Source organism: Lactuca sativa, chromosome 5 (genome assembly GCF_002870075.4).
Source record: "Lactuca sativa cultivar Salinas chromosome 5, Lsat_Salinas_v11, whole genome shotgun sequence".
Taxonomy (NCBI): domain Eukaryota; kingdom Viridiplantae; phylum Streptophyta; class Magnoliopsida; order Asterales; family Asteraceae; genus Lactuca; species Lactuca sativa.
The window spans coordinates 295,438,759-295,446,475 of record NC_056627.2 but is presented as its reverse complement, the minus strand read 5'-3'; the positions used below and the strand labels follow the sequence as shown (position 1 = coordinate 295,446,475).

The 7,717-nt window shown below is 38.2% G+C and overlaps 1 non-coding gene across 1 annotated transcript; it reads left to right on the top strand.

The window, feature by feature from the left end:
- The first annotated feature begins 853 nt into the window (after positions 1-853).
- On the top strand, positions 854-960 carry LOC128126480 (small nucleolar RNA R71). Its single transcript, XR_008224476.1, has one exon. It is a non-coding gene; the product is annotated as a small nucleolar RNA R71 (small nucleolar RNA).
- The last annotated feature ends 6,757 nt before the right edge of the window (positions 961-7,717 follow it).

Sequence of the window (7,717 nt, the reverse complement as noted above, 5' to 3'; positions counted from 1 at the left end):
TGAATGTTGGTTCTCAGCTTGTGCTTCCGTTTCTTCCTTCTGTGAGTCCTTATTCTCTTCAGTGCGAATGGGGGCCAGGGGAGTAATAACCTTCCCACTTCTTGTGGTAATAATGTTCACTTGCGCGCCTCGTGGGTTGTTCTCGGTTTTGCTAGGAAGCTCTCCCGGTGACCTTTGGTTTAGTTGTTGAGCGAGTTGCCCAAGCTGAGTTTCTATATTATGGATGGATGCTTGCTGGTTCCTGAGCATTGTTCTTGTTTCTTGGATAGCAGCATTGTGGTCACTGTGTCTTTTCTCGGAAGCAGCCACAAATTTAGTTAGCATATCTTCCAAGCTTGGCTTCTTTTCTTGCACCGGCTCCTCCTTTTGGTAAAAGCCTCTTCCTTTTTGTCTATACTTCTCCTCCTTGGCCTTCTTGTACTCTTCGTAAGGCAGCCACTCCTTTTTTTGTTTTCGCCAGTCTTCATCATACCGGTCACCGCTCGAATAACATACTTGTGCCTTTTTGTTGCCGTGCTCATCTAAATCACAATCCCTAGTGAGGTGAGGTCCATTGCAGTTTTCACAACCCACCCGTATGGCATGGATAGTTTGATCCATTTTGTCCATTCTCCTATCCATGGTTTTTAACATGGCCATGACCGCGGATAAATCTTCAGTAGCAGCGTACGCGGCTCCCCTCGTGACATCATTCCTAGGGTTGTGGTATTCTCTAGAGTGTTTAGAGAATTCTTCAATTAATTCTTTAATCACCGGGGGTGGCTTCTTTGTAAGTGGGCCTTGTGAGTCTAGCAACTGCCGGGTTGTGACATTAACTCCATCATAAAAGATGGAAACTTCTTGCTGGCTGTTTAGATCATGGTGTGGGCAATTTCGTAGTAAACTTTTGTACCTCTCCCATGCTTCATATAAAGATTCTCCAGCTTGTTGTTCAAAGTTTGCAATGGCCTTCTTGAGTTTGGCTATTTTGGATGGTGGGCAAAAGTGATCTATAAATTCTTCCTTCATTTTGGCCCAAGTAGTGACTGACCCGGGAGGAAGTGATTTGAGCCAGTCTTTAGCAACACCCTTGAAGGTTACCGGAAGCATCCGAAGTAGTTGAGTTTCGCGTGTTACATTTGGAATGTTGAAATAGTCAGCAACATCATTTACTTCATCCAAATGTTTGTAGGCATCTTCATGATCTTTCCCATAGAAAGGTATTTCCTTAAGCGCAGCTAGGATATGACCTTTTAGTTCGAAGGTAGCAGTTGCGGGAATTGCGGGTTGCACAAGTCCCGGGCCATGGTCGTCGCGCATCCTCTTCTTCCATTCTCCCATGGGAATTTCATCAATGTTAGCCATAGTGAATGCTAACTCTTCCTCCGATCCGGTTTCTTGTTCGTACGTTGCCTCCTCTTCTTCCTCGGTCTCGTATCCAATATCTTCTTGGAATTGTCAAGGAAGCGCTAGAAGCTCCTGATTTACTGCTCTTCTTTTTCCCAAAAACAGTCTTCAAGTTGGACAATGGTGATTTCTTTGGTGTGCTTGAACTCTCCACGTCCTTCCCTTTGTTTCTTTTCAATTCGGATTCGGGATCTTCAAACGGAGGTACCAGTGGTGTGTTTGCTCCTCTGGTCATGAGAGTCCTGAAATTAATCAAATAAAAAAAAACGTAAAAAGAACAAAAAGATTGTAAAAGAAAAGAAAAAAAAATTGCTGGATAAACTGCTACTCGCCGAGTAGGTGCGAGTGCACTCGGCGAGTATCAGTGATATTTCAAAAAAATTTAAGTTTTAACTTAACTAAAACAGATACTAAAACCTAATTACTGGATACTAAATTGCAATAAATGAACTTTATGCAAGTAAACTCACACAAAGGATCGAAAAAAAAATTAGAAATTAGCTTAATTATTTAGAACCGTTCCCCGGCAACGGCGCCAAAAACTTGAAGTGTGTAAATTCAACTAGTTTTATCCCTACTTTTTATTAATAATTTGAGCACACAAAGGCAGTGAACCTGTCTTTAAGTGGTATAGGTTGATAAGTAAGGTATCGAACTCAGGGAACGGAAATTAAACTAATAGCTAATTTTAACTAAAATAAATAATAAAAGTAAATGGTTTTTCTCTAGTTTTGCAAGACTAGAAACTTAACAAATTAAATTTAACTAATTAACTAAAGCAACAACTATTCACCAAATTTGATAAAGATGTTTCTATTTAGGTTCAACCAATTCACTCCTATGGTTATTTAAGTTAAGGTAGATTAATTGCTATTGGTTACCAATGATAGTAGTTAGGTTCATGTTCATTACTCCTAACCCTTAGACAATTAACTAATTTAAGCGTTGATCAAGTGTTTAAACTAATTAATTCCCTAGATTAATTATTTGGATTAAATAAGATTTGTAATAGTCAATTAAGTTATTAATTCAATTAACCTCTTGTTGATGGTTTCTCAAACAAGCTCACACATTAATCTTCCTATTTTCTTATTAATCTTAGTTTCATAATCATTACTTCTAAGCATATATTTTAGCATTCACATAGACATATGAGGTTAACAATTAAGTGATGTTCATGCAACCTAATTGCCTTCCAATTAACAGAAAATAGTAGTGATTAATACATAAGGTTCTTTAACAAACTTAATTTAATAAATCACCAATAGACAATTAAGCAAAAATCAATAATTAAACCATAGGAGTTCTTTGGTATTCCCCAAACAGAAACAAAAACGAGTTTAGCTCATAGTTGCAGTAGAAACAAGCATAAAAACAAAGTTTATGAAAGCAAACATGTTTTATTCCTAAGTCTAAGTGGTAGAATTAACCTAATTGCTTGAATTCTTCCAACTCTTGAAGCCTAGGGTTCCTTAGCGCCTTCTGAACCTTTTAGTCGCAGCCAATCCTTCAAAAATCGCCAGGAGTTTTATCCCAAGTGATCAGGATTCGTCTTATAAAGATATCTCAAAACAGAGGCTACTCGGCGAGTAGCAGAATCAACTCGCCGAGTAGGTCAATACTTATCCGTCTTCAGGTTAGCAGTCGTACATATCTTCTAGTATCTCATCGTGTACTCGCCGAGTAGGGCCGAGGTACTCGCCGAGTAGGTCATTCTTGGCACCCTTTAATCTTCTCTTGCTTTCCTTTTCTCCTTTTTACATCCAAGCATATCTTTTGGGCTGAAAACACAATTCAAAGCATTTTAAGTACCTTTTGTCCAAATTATTCTCATAATTAACCAAAAATAACTAAGAATATATGTTAAATAATTAACTAATTATGCACATATCAACTAGCCCTGATCTACGGGCGTTACAATTATCTCCCCGTTAGGATGATTACGTCCCGGAATCATCAACGGAATAGGGATTGCATAATGATTCCACACGTTGTTTCTTCATCCTAGGTAATAACCGTAGCTTCTACATTTCCTTGAAAGAGTGTTTAACTTTATGGCTTTCTTGACTACAGACGATGCCCAAAATCTTGCATCTACTTTTCGTACTATGTTGTACTTTCAATCGTAACCTTCAAGTTACAAAATAAATCCTTATTGCGGACTCCTTCTTCTTCCTGGGATAAATACATTCCTTTATCTATTGTAATAGACCGATGGGTCGTGTCCCGATGACCTCTCATCGTATTCGGACTCAATTGATATGACCACTAGGGTCGGAATAACAACCATCTTACTAGTCATTACCGAAACAATGGTAATGACATACTTGAATAAAATGGAATCAATTATTAGCTTCTTGGTAACCTTATGACTTTCCCTAATCCAAGCATGAGTCCTGTGCTTCCAGTTGTATAGATCTCTACTACTATTCACACCTACTCATACTCGTCCCAAGTATTGTCTCTCAGTCAACCAAGTCACTACACAAAATCACACAATCATCCAATACATCGGATATTAAAACTATAAATACTACCTAGATATCAAAACCATACATATCACATAGATATCAAAACCATACATATCACATAGATATCAAAACTAGGGTTTATATTAATTCTTGAAACGATTACACAAAGGTTCAAGTTAACCCTATACTATGCCTCTAACAGGCTACACCACAAGTTACTATTCGCACTGCTACTTCATAACTGATTATTGGATATAAAATCCTCATCCTTGATTCGCTTCTTCGAGGATCATGTGGAATGCCCTTGGCTTTGATGGTTCTTTCTTCTTCGGGCAATTGATCGAAATATGCCCTTTTTCGTTACACTCATAACACACTCTCTTACTAGATGCACATTCATTGGCGTAGTGCCCAGTCTTTCCACACTTGAAACATGTAACCTCCTCGCCACATTTTCCTAAGTGTTTCTTCTTGCACTTATCACACCATATCGCTTCATCCCCTCCTCCTTCGAACTTTTTCGAACCAGACTTTGAGAATTTTCTCTTCTCGTCGGACCTTGAAGAACCTTCATGATTCCTTTTCTCACAAACTTCAGCTCTCTCCAGACCCTTCTCTTTTATCTAGGTTTCAACATTCCTAGCTGCTCTAACGGCCGTTTTCAAGGTAGTTTCCATTTGGCTGTTGGGCCAAAGTTTGTGGGCAATCCGTTAGCAAACCTATCGATCTTGGAGAGTTCAGTAGGCACCAAGTAGGGGAATAGCTTCATCCTCTCGGTGAACGCAGTGGCATACTCATCCACACTCATCTTTCCTTTCTTCAGGTTCTGAAATTCGTTGTTTAGGTCTATCAGATCTATCTCTGAGTAGTATTGCATTTTCATTTGCTCCACGAATGCTTCCCAAGACATTCGCATGGCTTCTCCTCTTGGCATTGTATCTGCCAACAACATCCACCAGTTCAAGACTCCAGTCTTCAGTTGTCTAACTGCAAAGACAGTCTTCTGTTTGTTGCTATTGTCACAACTTTCAAATACCATCTCCATTTCAGAGATCCAATCCATAATCTCAACAGGCTTTGGGCTCCCAGAAAGACTTGGCGGCTTGGCGCCCAAGAAATTCTTGTACATTCGCCCATCCTTGTTGTTTCCCCTTTCTGGGTCGTTCCTTCGTTCTCCTTGAGTCCTAACTTGACTCACAGCGCGACTATTGTTTCCTTCCTCTGATTGTTCGGGAATCAGATCGGGTTCCTCAATAGGTATGATAGGTTCGTCCCTATTTTCATGTAACCTCTGTCGCATCTCATCCCTTTGTTCGGCTAACATAGCCCGAATCATGGCTTGCACCCCAGCTATCGTTATTGGTTATGGTGTTGTTGCTACAACAGGTATTTGCTCAATCACTGGTGGTTGATTCCTGTTTTCATCTGCGTTTCCAACGCCACTCCTGGTTCTTAACATTTTTGATCTACACACCGAATAAGGTGAAATTAGATCCTCATCCATGATAGATAATTAAATCATCCTTATCACTCCGAAACATTTACATGCTAGTTCTAATACCATAGACATACGCTTAGAATCCTAAACACATAAGGTTTCCAGATCCGGCCGGCAACAGACCATAGATCCGAACAAATAATATCATATACGGCAACATATAACATTTAGCACATAAAATCATTTTAGGCAACTTTCCTAAAATAAACTAGCGCTCGTGTCAATTTAGGTGTACCACCTAACATATTTTGGACACACTCCTCACAATCATTACTTAGCATCCTAAGTTTAAGTCTAGAAATCCTACAAATTCCTAGTTCGCTTAAACTAATTCTCTGATACCAACTGTGACATCCCTAAAATCACGGCCAGAAAAGACCGATTTGTTTATGCTTTGTTTTATAAAATCAGAGTAATGTTTTGATTAAAAGAGTTGCGAATTTGTTCCCAAAATAAAATATGATAAGAATTTATAAAAAGCATCTATTAAAGAAAATGTATTTTCCTTAAATAATAAAACCTCGGGATGTCATGTTCTGATACAGACCAAAAGCATAAACAATATAAAATAGACCTTACAACAGTTATTTATAACTACTGATCTATAATCCAAAATCTCTCGTCAAGTCCACCCATTTATACTCTTGTGCCATTACCTGTAATGCAAAGAAAACTGAGTAGGTCAGGCTTGGGAGCCTGGTGAGCATGTAGGGTTTTCAACCCACAATAATACATTTATTATATTGAATTATCAAACAATCAACCCAAATACTCATTCCCATTATCTTCTTTATTTCTTAAGGATTTACCCTAAGAATCAACTATCCTTTATCCATTTATTCCTAAGGATTTACCTAAGGAATTGACACAGAGTCCACCACTGCCAAGGTCCACAAATTATGATTGGTAAACACTTAGTTCAACATACTTAACAAACACCTAGTTCTAACACTCCTAGTAAAAAATTAATTCAAAACATCTGGTGAATACTTAGTTCTAAAACACTTAGTGAACACACTCAGATCAACAACACCAAGTGAACACATCTAGTTCAAAAATACTAAATGAACACATTGAGTCCAAAAATACCAAGTGAACACATAGAGTTCAGAAATACCTAATGAACACATTGAGTTCAAACACCAAGTGAACACATAGAGTTCAAAAATACCTAATGAACACATTGAGTTCAAACACCAAGTGAACACATAGAGTTCAAAAATACCTAATGAACACATTGAGTTCAAACACCAAATGAACACGTAGAGTTCAAAAATACCTAATGAGCACATTGAGTTCAAAAATACTTATTATTTCGTCTCACATCAACTATTTCATCTACCCATGTTCTACCCAACATATTTGTAGATTCAAACACGTATACAATTTAAATCTTTTAAAACATGTATAAAACATTAATTCAACATCTATCTCAAGTAAATAAACATTGTATAAACACCTAGCACGTACTTCATAGCAAATACTTCATATCTATACGGTAGAGGAAAGTGAATATACATTCACACATATAACAACAAAATATACACATAACACGTATTTCGAATAAAATACTTCGTATTTATGCATTAGAAGAAAGTAACCACACACTCACTTGATCAGAAGATGATCGGACAGCACTACGACTTGTAAAAGTAGTATTCTTCGGTAGATCTTCACAAAAATCGGGTTCTCGCGGGCAGAGCTTCGGCTCGGGAATCCCACTTCTCGGGATCTTCAGGACCTCAGGACTTGCTTCGGGGCTCGGGAATGATACCGGGGCTTCGGGATAATTCTTGCATGAAAAACGATGCAAAAACGCGAGAGAAAGGGAAGAAATGAGCAAAGAACTCGGCTGCCCTCGACACCCTTTTATAGGGGGCTGGAAACTCGAATTACGCTGGGCGTAATGAAGATTGGGTCGCTGACTCCCCCTCTGGATAATATCGAAATTTATATTTAAATTAAATATCGAAAATATTTAATAAACTTCAAAAATTCATATCTTCCTCATACGAACTCTGTTTTCGACGTTCTTTATATCCCCGCGTAGGTGAGACTATGCTCTACAACTTTCGTTTAGACTCCGTCGGCTAATTTTGATTTTATTTTGATTATTTATTTTTAGTAGGCCGGGACAGGAAAACTCCGTTATAAAATCATAACTTCTTCATCCGACGTCCGTTTTCACCTATCTTTTTATCGTTTTACTACAATTAATGAGATCTTCGATTCTCATTTAGATTGTTTCGGCTAAAAACCGCTCGGTCTCAAATCGAGTATTCGGGCTGCATACCGCTAAGTCGAAACTTCGAAAAATCATAACTTCCTCATACGAAGTCAGATTTGGGCGTTCTTTTTATGC